The 22,221-nt window shown below is 38.1% G+C and overlaps 1 protein-coding gene and 1 non-coding gene across 2 annotated transcripts in view; one reads left to right on the forward strand and one right to left on the reverse strand.

Annotated features, from left to right (window-relative positions):
• Positions 1-22,221, forward strand: part of LOC124163837 (peroxidase) — a 242,856-nt gene that overhangs the window by 95,884 nt on the left and 124,751 nt on the right. The window lies entirely within an intron of this gene.
• Positions 2,985-3,057, reverse strand: Trnak-uuu. The gene has a single exon. It is a non-coding gene; the product is annotated as a tRNA-Lys (tRNA).

Consider the following 22,221-nt stretch of genomic DNA (forward strand, 5'->3'; position numbering starts at 1 on the left):
TGTGGCCCAGTGGCTGCGGGTTGTAGACCTTGGTCTAGGATAACACTCGTCTACAACTTTCTCGCAGCAGTTTTTGACAAATTAATCAATAATAGTTATTTTTAATCCAGATAAGATAAATAAAATCATTATTATTTTTACAATGATTTGTCTGGAACTGGTGCCTCTGTGGACAATATATCTGCTTTGGAATCACCGACTCGACCATCATAGGTGAAATACATAAATTAAATTATAGAATAAGTATGTTTCTACTACAATCAGAAATATTCTATTATTGGTGCTGGATAAATAAGCTATCAATCGAAGGTTTGAAATAAGTAATGAAACTTTATTAAGTAAGTAATTCTCTCTAGCAATAAAATAAAATTATTGAATAAATAATTTAAAAAAGTTATTTTCTCCAGTTTTCCACTATATTTTATGCAGTTCGCGTATTAAATCTTTCAGCGCTCGATCTCATATACCTGACACGTATTCGGCAGACTGACGTGAAGTGTGAAGTAAAATTCTGCTTTAAAACTTTCACGGGTCTTCAACATGGTAATTAAAAACCTTTTGGGCTACGGAAATTTTGGGTGGTCCTAGCGCTTCCCGGCCCATTCTGATCGCTTTTTCGAGGGAATCTGGTAAGACAAGAAATTTTATTCACAGATTTTGATAAGGCTGGAAATATACTCTGACACTGATATTCTATAAATATGAATAAAATTTACTGCATTACCATATTCCTACGATTAAGCGACCAGTATCAGTCGGATAACTTTGGGACCACTCAAAAAACTGACACGGCAACATACCCCAAAAAACTATAATTGGAAGTAAAATTTCCTAAATTTAATCCACACCCAGCAAGTCGACTAAAAAGACATGTGGCAGGAATTGTTATCTCACCAGACGCTTACGGCAAGAGAATACAAAAAAATAAGAAATAAATCAGGTGCACGTAGGCGTAGGAGCAGTGACACGTGTGGCTTTCAAAATATGAGACGTCTACATTTAAAGATGTGACGCCAATGATGAGGACAAGTCTCTCATCATATCGATGAGATTTTGGTATCAATATTTCGCAATAGCAGAGCATCTAGACTTGACTATTCGATGGTGAAAAAATACCAAAGGATGTAAGGAATAGAGAATACCAAATAATAATACCGAATAAAAATACCAAAGGATGAAGGAATAGAGATGCTATTTCGGCGCCGTTTAGCTTATTCAAAACTTTTTTTATCATTTCGCCGAATTCATCGCAACCGACCATGTTAACAGGGATGCCGACTTACAAAAAATATTGGGGGGGCCCAAACCGGGGATCTAGCCCCGGAAAATTTTATAACTAGCGAGTTTTAAGTTTTTAAGCATTTTAGAAGAGTTATATGATCAATATTAGAACCCTGATAACTCGAATCTTGATATCTGGACACCCCGGGGAAAATCGACAAGCCTGACACATTTTTTCCTAACACCCATAGCGAATTTTTGAGGGGGCTCGGGCCCCCTGAGGCCCCATGGAGTCGGCGCCACTGCATGTTAATTATTAAAGTGTATATACCTTGGCCAAAGAGCAAACAATTACTGTTTGGTCTTGATATCACCGCCGAGTTCGGCACAGATTGAGAAAAATAGGTTTAGAGAGCTTATAAATTGCAGTTTCAACAAGTTTTAACATCACCTCGTTCCACCAAGCATCTACCACTGGATGTTTCGACTTGATTTTTCGGCGTTGTTCCTGAGAGATCCTTTTTCCTCGTCGGGTACGAGGCCTCGGGCGTTAGCTCCGGAAAGAGAGAGTTTTGTCGGTGAGTGATCCAGACGACTCTGGGCGTCGCTGTTGGTCCAGCCCGCGGCGGAGAGAAGAGTTGATCAAAGAACGCGTCTTGCGACATCCCTTGGTCACTTGGTCAAAGAACTTCCGCCTGAAACGAGCACGAAAGATATTTGGGATCATGGGAGAGCTGGCCTCCAGTTTGAAGTCACACGGGGGGCGAGATTTATTACGAAGATTAAATTAAAAACATTTTATAACTGATGATTTCAGGCTTAACTTTGTGAAACGCTTCCGTTATGGAAAATCAAAGGATAAAATTTGTTAGGTTCACCAATATTTTTGAAAAAGCTCGACCCGGGTTTTATGACGTAACTGACCTGGCGACGTAACCATGTTATGAAACCCGGGTCATGCCTCTTCAAATATATATTGGTGAACCCAGAATATTTGTCTCTTTTATTTTCCTTAAAAGCATTGATTGATATCTTTGTCTTGGTTTAGATAAGGGTGCTAAAAAAGGAAATAGTTACAGATTAAACTGAATATGTAATTACTTAAAAAACTAATGTAGGTTGTATTCGCTAAAGGACTTTTTTCATGACCAGCCCAACCCAATATGAAGCTAAGCACTTGCAGACAATAAAATGCATACATAACACTAAGTAAATATCCAGTTATAAATGAATTTCTAGTTTTTATAATGTATGAGAATAAATTATCCCAAGCCATTCTTCCCAAATCTAATTCCTGTGATACTACGCGAAACACATTGCGTCTCATTTCATTCCAAAATAAAAAATGCTGCAGTTTATAAATGAACTACGTATCCCACTATTATATTCAATGTAATATTTTTACGCCACAAATTGCCTATCCCCAACGCTGCAAATAACTAAAAATCCCTATCACCAACTAAAATCAACCTCCGAACTAGGATAAAAGGTAGACCGCCAAGCAATAGAAGTTCCCGTCGTTTCATCACTAGTCGTTGCCGACATTTTATTGCTTCATCCACGTCTTTTAGTGTGAAAAATAGTTTTAAAGGATACGCCCATGACCGACAAGCCTTACGATGACTTCGACGGATATATGACGTTCATCAATCTTACCGCAGGTATTTTTTATAATAATAATAATAATACGTCTTTATGTGGCGAGATTGGGACAAGAAATTCCCATCTTCCGTCTTACCCCTAAAAAATTCGAAACAAAAGTTCGCCCGAACAGGGACTTGAACCCTGGACCCTCAGATTAAAAGTCTGATGCTCTACCGACTGAGCTACCCGGGCTGTTGTGAGTCAAATATTTGTATTTTATCATATCCATCTATCCACACAATTTGTCACTAAAAATCGTTCGAAGGACAAGTGTATGAATGTGTCGAGAAAGGACCCACAGAAAAGAGTCAAAAATTGGCAATAAAACGCAAATTGATGAAGAAACTGAGCGTGTGTTTTTGTAACTCTGGTTTTCGTACCGTACTTTTGGCTTACTTTAGTCATTGCGTCCCAAGCAATTCTAAGAGCCACATATTTGAATTATTCTTTGAATTATCAGCCTTCACTGCAGGAACTTTTGAGAACTACCGTTATGAGCAGTATTTTGTTGTATACCGTTCAAAAATCCCATAAGACACTGTATTTCACCGAAGAAACACATTACTTCCGTTCCAACCCCGAAAATGATGGCAATTCTACTGTCACAATTCTAATCGGGTACTTTAATTCCAAATGTCTTCTCATGACGCACCAATGATAGAAATATTATTTCAATAATTCACAGTACTCTATGCTAAAATCAAACTTATCATTTCCCTTAATCGTTTGTTAACCTTACTGTATAAATCTTGCATTGCATGAAATTCGCGAAGGACATTTAGGACTACAGGTGACCCTATTTTACTTCATTGCAAACTCATTCATGCACACCTGCATAATACCCTGCGAGCCTCCCCTAGGGTGTTTGGCAGCGGGTGATCAATCATTAACATGCAGAGCGCAAGAGGACCGCCACATGCACCCAGCACGGTCATAGAAATATTACACAAAATGGCAAAATATTTTAATGCAAAGACAAAACTTGACTACGGTTTTTAATTCTTAAAGCAAATCCATGAGCGATTGGGACACTGGAAATAAATATTTAAAAAAAACAAATTAAAAAAGGAGAAAAAAGAGACAAACGAAGAGAAAATTTTCCGTGTATTCCATATTAATGCATAAGCAAACTTCAAAGATCATCATCATAAACGCACTGAGCAAGAATATTTTTTGTAAACGTGATACATGCTCACCCAATAATTAAGAGGGGATAACAATTAATCATGAAAGTCTGGACCAAAATTAGGTATTTTCGTCGAGTGGAAAAGGATACAAGGACCTTTCGGGAGGCCCCGGGCTCTTCAGTCTTCACGCACACCCGAATGTTCCATGCGTGCACCGAGGCCTTGCATAATCCCTTCGGAACACAGAAGACCAACCCACCTTCACGAAATCACGTAATCCTTCATGCCCCACCCCTCAGCAAGAGTTCATTAGGTTTGCCGGGCACGCTCCGTTACCAAAGCCCCACTCCTCTGTCGTGCATCCAACTTTTCATTCAGACATTGCTGTCGTACATGGGTAATTTTCCCTTAACTTGCGCGCGGCCTACGCCCGACATTGGGTTAAAAAAAAACAATCGTTTTCGCGAATGGGTTTGGAGAAAATTCATGACACATATCCCGCGGGCGGCGCACGCGCAGATTTTACCTTATATGATGCTATAGGGGTGAGGGCAGACCTTTAGATACTTAGGCCAACTAATGGCCGCTGCATGACGTCCTTACAGGGAGCAACGCGGCCTTTGTCGCTACCAAACTCTGAACCACAACAATACGTAAGGAACGAATACTGATAGGCCTGCGCAGAAAAAATGCTTAGACTGCTACTGACTTGCAACTTCTCCTACTGAGTAAAATTCAATATTCAGCCTTTTTCGAGCATATTTAACTTTACAAAAATGTGGAGAGATTCACAAAATTTCAGTTTTTTTAGTAGAAGATGAAACGATAAGACCAGATTGATGAGATTCGACCATTCACGTTTGGTAAAATGAGCACAGAGACAATGATACAAGCAATTTGGATTATTAGAACTCATTCTTCCCATAATATTCATCTATGCATAGCAAAAACATACTTTACAAGACTTCAGCAATCTAAAAATGCATTTGAGATCTTATCTATATTTTACCCATGCATTTTGTAAAGCAGAAATAAATAGAGCTTCAATCTCGCACAATTAAGGGTGTTCAATATCTAGAAATTGATGTAACCCTAAAATTGAGACCTTTCAATAATTATTTACCAAGCATTGCGAAGAACTGAACCACTTAAACAATTAAAAACCGTACTAACGAAACCATCTTTAAAACCTGTAACAGCGAATAATAAAATGAAACTATCACGCGATGGTAAAAATCACGAAAATGACTCAAAATGTCCACTCAAGATCTGATAGAATGGAAAACAAGATTGAAAAAATCAATAACTCAGCAATGGAGAAGGTGAAGGAGAATAGTGAAACAACTTTTACCCGAAGGCGTCGCCCTGAAAATTTTTCGATGACGGTACCTACATATAAGCCATAAATACTGGATGTGAAACTAGGTTCTTTTGGAAAGATTTGCACCAGATGCAATCAGTAACTAAGCCAACCGCCAATTATTTCCATAACGGTTCTTCATCTAACCCAAGATACAAACTTTAATGGTACCAAGTGTTACGTATGGTATTACGTAATCCCAAGCAATAACTAAATAACGCTCAGCGTAAGAATGCGCCGAAGACAGAGTAAAAAGAAAACATTTTCTGGCAGGGGTGTGCTTTAGAAAGTTTTGGGAACAACACATCTGACATAATTTATGTCCCGTATGACTGCGATGAAAGCGAAGAAAAATCACGTCACATTTATTCCCAGTGTTTTTTTTCAAAATGCTTTCACCAATTAATTTCATGCAACACTAAATATCCACAGCACCGGAAAACGAAGAGTAAGATCTCATTTCAGGTTTCCCCTCCACACTCACTTCCGGAGACAAGACACTCCTTATACCCAACCCTCTCTCCCACAGTTTGGAACACACGAAGTCCACTCACCGAATTCCCTCCGAAAAACCCACGCCCACCCAGTTGGACCAACCCTATGAACGGACCGCATAGAGGGTCGATACGATCATAAAATTTCCAACCCCTGGAGCACAATGCGTGGGCCCTAACAGAACCGTCAATTATCTTGTCGATTCAAGGATGAGAGGTCTTACTTCAACAGGACAGGAGTTTAGGTGCAGCACGATGCCTCTTGCCAGATTCCCTTCGTTTCGTAAGGTCGTAGGCTTTACAGGCGTACGCTATTGGCGGCGTTCACTCCGGGTATCTACATCTACATACTACTCCCCAAGCCGCCTAAAAGGCATGTGGCAGGGGTTTCTAGGACACCAACCGTTTACAAATGAAAAGCAGATGCTCAAACAAATTCAGACTAGCATTTATTAGAGCCCTTAATGGTTCGGTGGAAAATCTATCCTTTCGGCAAAATATCTCTATTAATTCATTGCTTCTATCGGTCCTGGAAATATAGATGAGCTCAAAGGCGATGTTCTCCGTGTCGCTCTTAAGAAATGTATTATCAATAGTTTTAATTATGCACATGGGTATAGACCTGTGCACCGATGCGCCATCAATAAGGGCAACTGGTTTTACCGACTGGTCCAACTTTATAAGTGCAAAGTTTTACACCAACGATGAAATTCGCTATGGAAAAACCATTTGTCTTACCCAGGATTCGAACACAGATTGCCTTTTTGACAAAACCTTGTTCGGTTAACCAAGAGTAAGGATCGCCTTTGGAGAAGATGGTGGTGTAGTATACCTGAACGGCAGTTGAGAGACCCGAGTTCGAATCCCGGATAAACCAAACCATTTCTTCGCGAAAATTGTATGTGGTGCTTATATTTCTACAGAAATTTCGGCCTTAACGATAAATTGCGGGTGAAGTCGTAAAGTTGTGCCACTCCCTAGACCCCAATTATTTCTTTGAAATAATTCCCACTCCCTGAATACGTTTAATTTTCTACCTTATAATTAACAACCGTAAACATTAGTATGTATCTCAAATCTCTCCCATGCCCTTAGATAATCAGTCGCACCACGGCACCCTGGCCGAAGGCTGAATAACTAGGCTTGTAAAAATGATGGAATATGCTCCTTCTCATCTCTCCCTCCTAAATCATGAATAGAATTTAAAAAGGTGGTGCGTGCCGTTACTATTCTTGACAAGCATAGTCTATCAGCTCTAGAACAGTCGGCATTTTACTTTCAACCTCATAGCCCCAATCCATCAACACACTATAACCATAAAAGCGCCGCGAGTAATAAATTGCGCTTGTCAAACAGGCACACGCTTAACAGCAAGCCTGAACCTTAATAGCGAGACTGTTTCGAAGAAAATTGTTTTTTCAAAAGCCCAACATGGGGGTAAGCATTTTAACCACTCTCTGAACAGGTCATTTATTTCAGTAACTGGAGTACCACCTTGTGTGATTGATTTTAATTGATTTTCTCCAAATATCTCAGCAGAAAATTTGAACAATTCGTCGAATTACCTCGCAAGCGAAAGCTGGTGAATGGGCTATGAGGCAGCATACTAAACACCTTCTAATATTTCAATAGCACGGATATTTCTAGGAAAATAACATACAAAACTTTAAGACGTATGAGACTTATTTGGAGGTCCAATGAAGCTTTGAACTATGGCTTAACTCTGCAACTTCAGAGTAATATCAACTTGTAAAAATAGGTAAAATTATTTACGCACAATATATTGTAAAACTGTAAGATGTACTCGATGAAACCAGTGGAATTGTCATTTAACACGAAATAATTTACGGATGGAGAAATAATTCGGGAGTATTTTTGAGAAAGAATAGGTAACAAAAACACCTTCGAACTACGAATGACACCATTATGAAACAATGCGAAATAAGTTAGCGATAAAAAAATTGTCATCAAAATGGAGATCATTAAAAATTTTTCCAAAGGAAATATGATCATTTAATAGCTATAAATTTTTATCGTATTTTCATCAGCGAAAAAACAGCATTCATAGAAGTTACAATTGCTACAAACTGATTAGAATATAAAATTATGAGTTGGAAGTAAAACTTATTTTCATAATGGTGTGAAAAATGTGTTGAAGATTAGACAATGCTAACAAATGAAAGATAACTAATTTTGTGCCAAAAATAGAATATATTTGCGGATGGAATCAAAAAGATTTTTGTAAAAACGTCCAATGTTGATAAGTAATAGATTTTCTATTCCAAGGAAAGATGATCAAATGGCTAACTGAATGGCTAACAGGGCCCTCTACTAATTCGATCTCATAATTTTGAACAGTCCTACCTCGGACCTTGGCATGTGGCAAGTTGAATAAAAATTACACAAATGAGAGCGTGTAGAGAAAGAAAGGGGGGTAATAACTCAACGCTTGTGGAAGGGGGTCCTTAAACAAATCACCAAGATAGAGCGTCTCAAGCCCTCTCGTTCCGCGGTTACGAAACAGGATCCCACACGGGTTGGGGGTGGGGGAATTATAACACGTCCGGATTCTAGGAGCAAGCAACGAAACTTTCACCGCGAATGCTGGGGCATGGAGAAATTGAGGAGGAGGAGGTGAAACAGCCCTCTCCCCTACAACTTCCTCAGCTCATATTAACTTTTTCTTCATCTAGATCCAGAGCAACTCAGACGTAGCCGTTTCGCCCTCTCAAGAAAAAAATATCTCGTATTTTTCTTTCAAATTTCTTAAGTAATTTTGGAGAGTGCGGTGTCCAAGTGAATTCACGCAAAAAAACTAGGTATTTTGAAACAGTGAGATTCTAAACTTCAGAGTTGTTACAGGATTAAATAAATAGTTGACAAATGAACTGAACGTCATCTCAACAAAAATACACCTTGATTTTTTTTAATGGTTCAAGTAATTTTGGAGAATGCGGTGTCCAAGTGAATTTATGCTAATAAAATGTAGCATTTTGAAATGGAGAGATTCTAAAATTCAATGTAGTTACAGAATTAAATAAAGAGTTTCCCTCTCAAGGAAATAATAACTCTTTTTTTTTACTTTTTACGTAATTTCGGAGAGCATCCGGTGGCTATGTGAATGCAAACAAAAAAATGACCATGTTGAAACTAAATGTGTCCTAAATTTAGTGTACGTACAGACTCGACTAAAGATTTGGACCCATATTTCTTTTTTCCTGATTTTTGAGGGAACCCAACCAAGTCCGTTTCAAACCGAAGCTTTTTCTCCCTCTCGAGAAAAAGTGCCTTATTTTTTCATCTTCTTTCATATTTTTGGGGAGAATGACGGCTGAGTAAATTGACTTATAAGAATTGGAGATTTTAAAAGAGATAAAGCCTTAACTTCGGAGTTGGCACAGATTTGAGTAATGAGTGTAACCACCGACAATTTTATCCCATGTTTTTATTCTTGATTTGAAAGAAAAACTTAACAAACCGATAACCATAGTAAAATTTGTAAGTAAATTAAGAACGGCAAAAATCCACTTGGGACATGGCATAAATTATTTATATTTAGAAAATTTTATAGGTATTAGCACTTATGTGGCGGCAAAATGTGGAAATAGCTCATTGAAATTTCCACATCTTGAATCCAAACATGAAGTGTTGGTCAGAATATAGATTTGATTAAGGATTTACTCTTAAGAAATAAATATCTTAAAATATAATTAAGACTGACATACACTCCTGAGAGAAAATAACCAAGCTCTTCATTGTCCGTAATAATTTACGAACCGAATAATTATTTCAATTTTCCACACTATTCCCAATAAAGCACAGGGTGTTTCAAGATGAATAGCGGTATTTTAACGCTATATTAAACTTAAATTACATATATGAATGGTACATCATATGAAAGAGCGGCTCAAACAGTTTTGTTCGTTGCCAACAATTGCACCCAATTTTTCCGCCACTATCCGTTAGAGAGCAATAGATGTTAGTACACGAGGGACACTAATCAAGATTTGGGAAAAACTCGTATATCGTCATGGCGTGTGTTGTGTGGCGAATGACTCTCACATTGAAAACTTATGGGCTTTTAATTTAAACATTTTGAGTTGCTCTTACATTTGTGGAGGGTGAGAAGGCAAGGGGCACTAAGTATATTATTCTTCCAGAGTTAGGAACAAAAATTAGGTACTGAAAACAAAGGAGACCAACTATATTTTATTCAGTAAGCATTTGATTAGACATTCCATGTCCACACAGTATAGACACATTCGTATCACTTGGCCACTATGTATTTGTATATTTTTTTTATAAATTACTGTAACTAACTCTGTTTAGAAAGAAAATCACTTGTACCCCTTGGCTTCTCACTCACTCATTTGGTATATGCTTTACAGTCGTAAGTTCAATGCAATAAATATTATAAAGCGCCATAACACAGCAATTCATTTTCATGAAAAATACACAAAGAAAATATCATTCGCCTTGACCAGGAAACGAACCCGGATCCCCCGATTTCTGGTCAAGAGCTTTAGCCAGTAGATAAGCTACCAAGGCGTCATTCTCCCCTGTGGAAATTTGAGGACTATACCGGACAATTTTTTCCCTTTTGGATTTTTCGCACAAATTGTGCATTGTGGGTGACTCCGTAAAGATATACTGTGGCTACTCCCGGTATACTTAAATAATTCATTTTCAAACACCCTTAATCTTCAGTAACCGGAATACAGTAGGAGAATGAAGAAAACATGTAGAATAAAGGAAGTGGAGGAAAAGGAGAAACCACTACGCCCGCCGAAGCAATCCTAACGAAGAGCAATGGTGCCACTGCGTGATCGATTCCGTCATCGGGTTCGCTACGTAACCTACGCATTACGCATTCGCACCTGCCGAGCGCGGCTGTAAGAGGAATGCCGTCTCACAAGAGAGAGATAGACACAAACACAGCACTTCCCCCATAACTCCCGATCTTTCCAAAAGGGTCTGCGTTGCCCAACCGACGCATTAATCAGGAAATCACTGTCGAAAGTCCGGGATCGCATTACGGGCGGCCGGGTGCTTATGCAGGGCGGGCTGGATAGGAGAACGCCTAGCTTAGATCCCCGTGTGTGCCCTGAGGCGAACGCAGCGGCGCTTCGGGGAAGAAGTGGAACGGTGACATTGGGAAAGCTGTGTATTCATAAGCGGGATATGGAAAACAGGCGGGCGGAAAACGCCCATGGCAAGAGTTTCAAGCGTGGCTCTCGATACACACTTTCATAAGAGCACGGGATGCTAAAATCCCCGTTTGATATCCGTGTCACGTTGCGGAGTATGTTATTTGACTATGCGGGTTTTGCGAGGGTAAATTCGTAATACCAATAGAAGGATGTAATCATTCTTGGAAAATAAAGCCGACGATTAGAAACAAATTTGCACCCGATATCTGGAATATGGCTGCAGATTATGGAAATCACTAATGATTTGGAATCAATTTAGCACTGGCGACATTGGACAACGATAAATGATAATATTTACAGCTTCAGCCGAACTAAATATTTTATTTTTTACTTAATAACCTTTGCACATGTTGATGAAAGTCGACTCATACGTACAGCTTCACCCGAACTAAAGGTTTTACTTTCTACTTAATATTCTTTATATATGTTTATGAGGGTCGGCTAAGACATATCACAATATCTCTCACTTACCGTGAACGAAGTTTTTATACCGCTCATAACAGTATTATCTTCATACACTTAAATGAGTGTCAACTAAAACTTTGATTGCGGGAAATATAATCACGGTAAACCATGATATCTATCTGTCTGGAAGGTTACCGTTTACTTAATTGCGTTCGTCAATAGTAAAACCTTTCCAATCATCACTGAAAACATGATCTCCTGGCAAGTTTACATGTCTTTAAAATCCAAAAGCAGTCTAGCCAACTTTTTGCAGAATTTCGAGGCAAGACTTGCATCAAATAACGAATTAAGTCGCAAAATACGTACTATCTGAAATACGTTGCGGAAGTTATACCTCAAAGATTGAATGACTTTAAAATGACGATACAATGAGACGAAGCCGATCATCTCAATAAAGTTCACATCGGATTTAACATATTCATCGTACCTTTCATCGTTTTAAATGGCCGATAGCAATAATTTAGAAACTAGAACAACCTATGATGGATATAATAAATAAACTAAAGATCTCATGTTTTAAGGTGAACAACGCAACAATTATGACCAGTTCTGTCTCTCTAACTAATTGTAAGTAAAATCTCAGAGAAAATGATTATTAAGCTGCTTGCTTGCTTCGGGAGGTAATAATTTCTTATGAATGGAATAAAATATTGATCAAAAATGGGAATTCATTATAAAATGATGATTTAACTGAGTGGGTATAAGGCAACAAACGTAACCATGGAGCCACGAAAGATTTCTCGTCTCGACCCACAGATACGTAACCATAGGGGGTCCGTTAGGCTCTGAGTGATGAAGAGGATGGTGTATTGAATCAAGACACAGAGAGAGAAATCAAATAAGGCTTCGTGGAAGGTAATGGCGAAAAAACATCAAAGATGAGCCTCTGACAACCTAGGTCTATATATTAATTCCATGTATTACATAACAGCCACTAATACAATAATTTTACCAATGATTATAGATCCCTACCAATAAACCGGTTGCGTAAAAACTCTTTCAGAAAAAAAATTCAGACCGCTGAACTAAAACTAAAAGCTGTTTTTTCCAAGAGCACGCCAGCATTTATAATATATAATTTTTTTAAGTCTTTACCTCTTTACTGCTTTTATCATTACTAAAATCAGCCACTATTAAAATTAAAGTATAATCATGATTTATCATTGTTTTGGCAATTCACAATTCTAAATCGTCCTTGTAATTCACTGATTTTATCGTATTTTTCGACAAGTTTGGAACACGTATGAAAGTAGTGTTTGGGTCCAAATCGTAAATTGCCGATATATTTGCTATGTCTGAAAAAGGAAAATAAGCCATTCATAAGCAAAAATTAATGTGCAAAATAAGATTAAATAGAGCTTACCTAATTCACTTGTAATTACGAGGCAGACCTCCTGAAGCTACTTCGTTCAAGTTCTTCCTGTCTATGGGGAAACTTGACCATGTTTAGTGACCGACGGTGACGATTTCCTCTCCGATTATAAATCCAGATTGAGAGAACGGTCTTCCTTTCGGGAAACCAACAAAACCTGTTATCGTGTTTGATTCTTTAGAATTTTTTTGTACTGATTTCCTATTTTATATGGGCAGAAAATAAAAACGCACGACTAGTTATGTAATTTACACGTGTGCCCACCGATAGAAAATGGTACAAAAAAAAGCCTAGCCCTATTCTTCTAGGTAAGACTTATGGTCAATAAAATGAAATTAATATTTTACGACCAGCCTTTTGAATTTTTTTCTTCTTCGCTGAGGATTTTAAATTATAATGGCTAAAGAGAGTTTATTCCGTCGAACATAAAGTTTTTACAAGGAAATTTCATGGCTTGACGGACAATACTATCGTCCTCAATTATAATTCCACACCCTAAGGAATAAAAATGCATTTTCTTAACGCTGTCTCTGAAAGATAATGTATTGGCCATAAATCAATAATAACTCCTTCAATGATGTAAGTGGGCATTTGACTTACTAAAAAAATTCAAGTATGATCATCCAATTAAATGTTTGCATGACCGTGATGTTCTGGCATGTTGGTCCGCTGGTATAATTACCAGATTAAAGTCCAAGTTCCTCACACAAAAGCCAAATGATGAAATAACAAAAATTAGATAGATAATGTAACGCAAGAGTGACTGTAGAATGACAAAAAACTCAAGTTACAAATAATTGTGCAATTTTGAACAGCAAAACCAAACAGAAATGATAGTAGTTATAACAAAATATCACAAACATGAGGTAATCTGGATCTAGATACGGCTAGGTTAATGAGTAGCTATTATAACTGCTATTATAAATTCCTCTCCAAAAAATACTCAACACTTCCCAGGATAATTTCCCTGGTTTATCTTTATTTAACAATTAATTCTTTCCAAAAAAAAGTATACCTATCACAAACATGTATATCTCTGAAATTAATCGATTTATCCTTAGTCAATTTACAGAAAATACAAAGAGAAAAGTCAATAAAAACCATTGAGTAATATAAAAGCCCTAAAATAGAAGCATGACATTCCTCGATTATTCTGTAACTTGAAATGAAATTTTATGATTTCACGACGGTATCTCAAATAAGTAGCATGAAGCAATATTAAACGTTTTTACTATCTGTCCACTTCTTTAACTGTCGATGACTACAACAGCAACGCGTATTAACTATGAAAATTCTGTAACCATCAATATTATGGGAAGTGGACAATACGAAAGAATGTTATTTCGATTCCAATGTTTTTCCATTACATCTTGCCTAAAACTCTTAATCTTATCAAATAAGCAGATTTTAATATCAATTTATCGATAATATAACTATCACATGGGCCACGTAAATATTGCGCTCTTCTGGTGAAAGCCATTACCAGGGAAAATGATTTACGTCCTAGTGAATGCCTCACAAATCAGGCCAACGTTTAACTTTACTGAATTAAGCAAGCTATTTTTTCATCAAAGAGCTAAGAACCACGCGTTAAGGCAATAAAATTTCACTGATCGCATACCTATAAAATATAACTTCATACACAGCAGGGCGCCGATGTTAAAATACGCTTACTAAGCGTTAAGGATGCCTATCAAATGATTTAGCATTTAGAAGTCGAGATGGTATTGAATTAAAGGCAATGATACGAAACACACTCTGGTAATCTTATGAAGAGGCATACAGTCATAAACTGATATAAATGTAATAAATGTAATAAATGTGTCATAAAAATGAACCGCTAACATTATTATTACAACCGCTAACGCTATTACATAATTATTTTGACCCTTATTATAAGTATAAAATTTAATTTCATTCCTTTTCAATTGATGAATAGAACTTACTTTTCAATCACTTGGGTAGCGCTACTCATGAAAATCCAGGCACAATACATTTGATTTTGCATTAAAAAGTTTGTTATTCTCATTGGACCACATTTATAGGAACAAAAAATAGGGTAGCCGGGCAGAATTTTATCTGGGAATGATATAATCATGCATTCCATTTTACGCGTATTTTTTAGTGAGAAAGAATAAAAATCTACCTTTGTTCGGTATTCCCTTTTTATCCTACACTGAGACATCTGCCGAGCCAAAAATTAGTTTAAACATTGCTATCTCGTTCAGATGAACGGAATTACTCATCCTTGTGTGAGCAAGCAGTGTCCTGAAATGTAGAAGATTTAGTGCTTATAAATGCTTAGCAAACCATACATTTTGGGTCAACCAAAACAGTTCACTAAAAAATTATGCTAGGTCACTGTGGACCAATTAACGAAGAGAAAATTTCTCTGATGATATTTTAGACCAATTCATCCCTCAACAAAAAAAGTTTAAAAGCTGAGTCAGACTCATAATTAAAGTAAGTGCTGAAGAAATAAACGAATGCATATTTTTTAGGGTCTGAAGAACACATATTAACAGTGACTTTTTTCATAGGTACTGAAATTAAGATTTCGTATACAAAATAACTTCAGAGTAAATGAATGCTAAATCACAAACCTTTATGGTGCCAAATTAATCAAATTTCATTTAATATGACAATTCCAGAATACTGAACGTATCACGTTGAGCAACTAGATTCAAAAGTGGGAAAAAAGTGGCTACATTGTAGTCACTAACTGAGAGGTCATATTGGTAAAAAATTTACCCCACTATTGACCTCCAGGTGACCAAAAAAGTTATCAGTCAATGAAAAAAAAGATTTCATGTAGCTACAAAACAGATTTAGAACACAACTGAACAGAAATCAAATGTGCGAGAATGTTAGTCGATATAAATATGAGGGTGAGTAATATTTTTCACAAAACACGCTAAACCAATTGCAGGGAAGATGACGGAGGAAAATATTGAAATTGCTTTAAAAATAGTTTCTAAACTATCAAATTTTAGTACATTATTTCATTTTTTAGCCATCCCAGCTCTTTTCTAGTATCATACTACCATTCACCGCTCTCAGAATTAATGCTATACCGCAAGAATTCGCGTAACAAACAAAGGTAATTTAAACCAAGAGCCTTACCACTGCCACTCTGAAGCACCGCCTTAATAGAAGTGGCAAATTCACTGGCAAGGGCAGGCATATTTTTTCAGCCCAACCAATCCTTTTTCCCTCCTAGCGTGCACGTAGATAAGCGTGCTGTGCGCGTAATTACTTCACTACTATGCTGTAACGAATGATTTCCATAAAGATCCCATGACACTAACTCGAAAAGCATCGTCTAAGCCCCCCGCCCAGCTGATGGCAAAGTCAAACACCAGCTTCATCTCTTCCAACAGCTCATTCTCCTCAACCGCGAATAGACGCGATCACTTCTCAAGGCAATCAAGGGCCACTCGTGCCGTTCGAGGTTGACACATTGCGGAGATTTCAACGATCGCTGCAGATGGAGAGCATCTTGCCCGGCGGCAACGACTAACCGATAGGAGCAACTTACGGTTCATTCCAAAATTTAAATCACTATTCTACAGAACCTACTTCCGACCTCTGAAATTTTGTTTCATTTTGATGGCTTTTGTTTTATATTACACATACTCTTTTGCTGCTGTAATTATTCATGAAGTTATTATTCGTTTATTTACATTTCCCACTATTTTCATGATACGATTTACAATTGTATAAATATATGCTACATATTTTTCAAAGGATATTATCCTAATACAATAAATGTATCCTTATCATTCTATCAAACGAATTTCCTCATACCGGCCAATCCTAAAATTGTAAATTTATATCATATTTTTTCTTCCGTATATTTTTTAGACGATATCACTTGGTGTTTCTTTGTTATTATTGGTTTGTTTGAAGTGGGCTATGCCCCAGGCTTTAAAGGACATGAACGAATGCGGTAAGATCAGTGACAGGCATTATGTCATTCTGAAGTGTCGATATTGCTTGGCATAGCCCTCAGGGCACAGCATTCATTCCTAGAATATGCAATAACGAACACGAGTTGAAAACAGGCCGAGGCTTCAATGCGCCTTCATGCAAACCTATCTCCTTCGGTTTCGCCACACTCCCTTCAACCAGGGCAGGCTTCAGAGTTACCAGCGCTCCACGCCCTGGGCCGCACCCTTGTGTTTGGAGCTGCCGTGTCTAACCGGCCCCGCGGGGGGGCGCGTAACTTATAGCAGGCGGAAACATCGCCGCGCCGCGACAAATGGGAGCGGTACAGTGAAGAGTGCGGGGTAAAATGCAGCATACGCACGGCGCGTAAGTGAAAGTGATAAACACTGCGTGCCCGCCATTGCTTTTCGCTCCATTATCTCTGTCTCCCTCTGCAATCAAACTGGCCACAATAACTCTATCCGTCACACTCCTCGCCTCGTCTGGCACGCTACTATTGGAGGCGGCGGTGAGCGCATAACGGTAACGTTCGTATTAGCCAAGCTAGCGACCTCGTACATTTTTTTTCCTATCCTTCGCCGCCTTCACGGCGTGCACCTAACTCCTCTACCCCTCCATAGAAGCTAGTTACCGCCGCCAATCAAATGGTGGGCGGCCGGCCTCAAGGCGGTGGGCTTTTAAAGTGATCATTGCGTTCACGAGAGCGCGTGGTTGGCAGAATGGTTCGCTTCGTTTGCTCAACATCCTGGAGGGCTTAAGACGCTCTAAGCTACGCAAATGGGTGGGATTAAAAACCGCAGCCTTAGAGCTTCAGCTGTAATAAACGCGCTTGTATTACGGCGTGCATTACGGACGTTGGTCCGATGGAAATTATCTCATAACTTTGATTTCAGTCAACGCACGCGTTCGCGTGCTTATAAATTTGCGCACCTGTGTGCACACTATAGGATTATTCTAAGTGCCTACCTTCATATAAAATGTAACATTTTAACTCGAGTTGAATTGACAATAAAAATGTCTTCTTTCAACGTCAGGCCTAGTTAAATAGGTAGTTTGCATTTTATACTGATTCATTTTATAACAATGGCCTTACAGTGTAGACTAATATATTTCCATTGGATGCTAAAAGCCTTCCATGTACGATGTTGATGAGGCTAATGGATTTAAAATTAATTAAATAAAGGACTTCGAGATAAAGGAAGGTCCAGAGAATCGAAAAAAGATATTTAATCACTAATTGTAAGCCGTTGAACATATGTTGGCAATTGCTTACGGTTTTTGGATACCCTAATTTAATTAGCTCTTTATATATTTGAACGAATATCAAGAAACAAGGGCATGGGTTTACCAAGGATTTACCAAATGCTTTTCCCCGCGTTTCATTACTATCCAAAAGATTCTCAACACATGTATCACATTATTTAAGTGATTTCGCGATTAACTTACTTAAATTGCTTGCAACTTTAACTTCATTTAATTAGATCGTTTGTAAGCATGCACATTCTTGAATTCTTACAATTGCTTTCGTCTCATTATGAAGTACGATTATTCATCATGTTCAATCGATATTTAAGCCATCACCAAAAATAATACTTTCCAAAATAAGATGGCTTTACTAAGTTAAGGATATCGGTTGCACTGTTCATTCCTCCAGGAAAAGGATGTAAATATTTTGAACGTATAAGATGAACTATAATTGTGCAAATGTAAGAAGAAAAATGACGCTAACCCGCAAACAATCAGGTTCTTTTTGTATTTTAAATGCATGTGCTTGTGATTCAGTGCAAATAAGTGTTTGTGAGAGGAGTAACACGCGCCTCCAACGTATATGTAATCTTCAAATCTTCACACTTTCCGATTCTATTACGGCCTACTGCCTTTGGTACAAAACATTTTCATCTTAGGCTTGATTCTCCTAAGTATTCACGCCATCAACTTACACAAACGGTACTACAGTTTCAATCTTAGAACGCTAACATGTCCACGAACGCATTAAAATTGTGAACAAGTATCCAAATGCGATTGCTATTAATATAATACGTCACCAGTTTTTCTCGAGTAGAAATGTCATCGAAAAGTAATTTTTCCGAAATCAGGTCGAGTTAGAAAGGCAAATGCGTGGGCTGGTTGCATTTAAATTGCTCATAATTCACCTACAAACGAACGTTTTCTTAGTTTCACTCTATTTTAAAGATCAACAAGCAACTCTTGGAGAATGTGCTATCAGAGAATAATTCACCGGCAACACGAGAGAAAATCGATTCACAGAAATTGATGAGGTCACCGCGAAATAACTCATAGGTGGTTAAAATAATCGCTGCTAAAATAATTCTCGCAGCGTTGCGACAGAATTAGCCCCAGTCATTGATTAACTGTTTTCAGTCATAAATTGTACGGTGTTACGAGGTGACTGATATATACTTTGATAAGTAAATAAGCCGCTTAGTCTTTATATTAGAAAGCTTTATGTGTCTGTGCTAGATGATGTTGTCACATAAAACCATGTCATGCATCATTCAACATAAAAACATTCCTTTGGTTACATCATATAATAAACTATTAACAATTATTATTCATGGGAAATTTTTAATCTTATATTTTCCTCTCTCTTTACAGGTGAGTGAGCAACTCTTCCATGAGATCACTGAATAATGCGAGGTTTAGTAAAGAGAAGTAACTGGTGAGTTGATCTAATAATTGTTCCTATTCAACTGAGTTTATTGAGAGAAAATTAGGAGACTCCCCACGTAAACTAATTCCCAGATTTCTGTGGCTCATACTACCTAGGATGAGCGTGAACCATATTCTGATCTATAGAGGCATGTGAAAAGATTAGCTGATAGGAGAATTGAGTGGAGAGCTGCGTCAAACCAATCCTAGGATTGTTGACCAGTGATGATAATGATGATGATGTGAGGCATGTAGCATTAGGGAAAAATGCCTAAATATTTTAATGGCAGATAGGAATAAACTCATCAAAATTTCCATTAATTCAAGGTTGTTGACAATTGATACGGGTACTTCATTCGTTGCCTTGGTTTTCAAAAGTTGTAAAGTCCTAAATTTCTGAAAGCAGAAGCTGTGGATTATAAAATACGCTGTTGTAAACATTTTCACTCCCCGTATCCTAGAGACTGATATCCGTATATCTTCGGTAAAGCTCTCGAGGGTCTTTATAGCCATATTCAGAGATTTTTCTAGCCAGATGATGGTTAGTATTTCAAAGGGAATGAAAAAAAAACCTTTCTCCTTTGAAAACTGACCAGAATTCAAAATAAAACGTCAGGCAGAGTCCCAGACAGTACACAGTGTTCACCCGAAATACTCTCATTTTCGTATATTTTTGCTTAATTAATCCCCGTGGAACATGAAACGCGTTTGCAGAAAAGTTTCTCGGGTTTTCCACCGGTTGATGTCGTCAATGTCTTCCGACCTTTCGATCCGCGACTTGCTGATCATCCTCAGGGGATCTTCCGAATGCCGTTCTTCGAAATTTTTCCAGTATATATACACTCCATCCGAGGTCAGGTGTAACCTGATTGGTTCTGGCGTGTTGTGGTTTTCCCGCCATTTTTGTTGCATATAATGGACTTCAATATTGGTCTCCAAATGCCATGCCATACAATGGAAGGAGACGAAACTGCTATGCCGGGCACATAGCTACTGGGACCGCCTTGTCAAGGAACCCATTCAGATCCGCATCGACCGCAACAACTTCAACAGGGTACGGGCTTCCGAATCAGCAATGTCACGGATCGAAACGTCGGGAGATATGGACGACATCAACCGGTGGAAAACCCGAGAAACTTTTCTACAACTGATACGCCGGGAATACCTAACATCATACATGAAACGCGTTTCATTTTAACTATGACTCAATTCCACCGAGTCCACCCTTAGCTGCAATTGATCACTGATTGATGCATTGCATCACTGGTTCGTCAAAAGGATTTCCTCGTGGGGAAAGTGACAGATATGGAATCGACCGAGAGCCGCTTGTCCAGATATTAGACCGCGCGGCAGGCTGAGTGATCTTGGAACCCGAATTCGGACGAGATTCCATTTGGAGCCCTCGCCGTATCCCAAGAGTTGCACAACTGGAGAGTGTGCGGAAGGCATTAAGGAAACGTCCGAACGAGACCACGTCCAAACAAGAAGGAAGAAACACTCCACGGCGACCGCGCGAGGAAGAGAAATCGACGTGGTATAAGAACCTCGCGGCTAATTTAAACTGGAAGTCAATCGAATGGAACCGTATAAGGGGGAAAGAGAGGATTTTTTTAGGGATCGTTATCTAAAAAACGAGTACTGACCAAATAGTCAATACCTGATCGTGTAGCTAAGGCTCTGAGGCAGTCAAGATACTATCCAAGGGGGTGAGCGGATAAGGATATGAAAGACGGAAATGATGATTTACTTTGACAGATGCAAAGTAGTCACCTCAAGTCTTGTTCAAAACAACATATCGATGGCTGAGTTCTAACAACACGTATCTCAAAAATAGCAACTTTTCAGGAGAGCAAAAAGAAAGATTAATTTTTTTACGTGTACGCTAAAATTAAAAACCTAAAAGTTCATAAAACTGAAAAAGAAGCATTCATGCAAACAAAGAGTTGTTTTTTGCTTGTATTTTATTTTTTAAAATATTATTACACTTTTTTAAGCTAACTCTCTCAAACCGGCCGAATTTGAGTTACGTGTTGTCAGAACTTAACCATCGATGTATGAACTTGGGTGCAACCATTGAATTTAAAACTTAAAAAGAGCGCCTTTTGGTCAATAACAAATTAAAATGTCGTCATAAGAAGATCTTCCTCCAATTCAATTAAATAAAGATCTGTTGTAATTTTCCACACTTTTTACTTTGCTCAACCAGTTACAAAGTTTACACATCATTATCAAGAGTTGCCTAACGATGTGTAAACATTAAAACCGGTGGTGATGTTTGTATCATTACCATCAATGAATTTCCTCAAAGTGAACTTGTCAACAATCAAGCTAAATGAAGATCATTTTGCCCGAAGGTTAGAAACTCTTTCCGCTGATCACGTAATTCGGTACATCTTTTTATATATACAACCGAAATGAAATTTTATATTCCCTCCATTTTAGCATTATGAGCACTCCAACCTTTTGCAATAGTTTTTTCCCGTTGACAAGCACATAATATTAGAGCCACACTATATTTCCAGGTCCGATAGAAGTGATAAATTAAGAGAGATGTTTTGCCGAACGGATAGATATGCGAATTCGTTTTTCCCCCGAACCATAAAGGACTTTAATAAACGCTAGTCCCAACTTCGTTTGAGCACTTAATTTTTTTTTTTAGCTGTAAACGGCTGGTGTCCTAACACCCCCTGCCACACGCCTTATAGGCGGC

This window comes from Ischnura elegans, chromosome 8, assembly GCF_921293095.1.
Source record: "Ischnura elegans chromosome 8, ioIscEleg1.1, whole genome shotgun sequence".
In the NCBI taxonomy this organism is placed as follows: domain Eukaryota; kingdom Metazoa; phylum Arthropoda; class Insecta; order Odonata; family Coenagrionidae; genus Ischnura; species Ischnura elegans.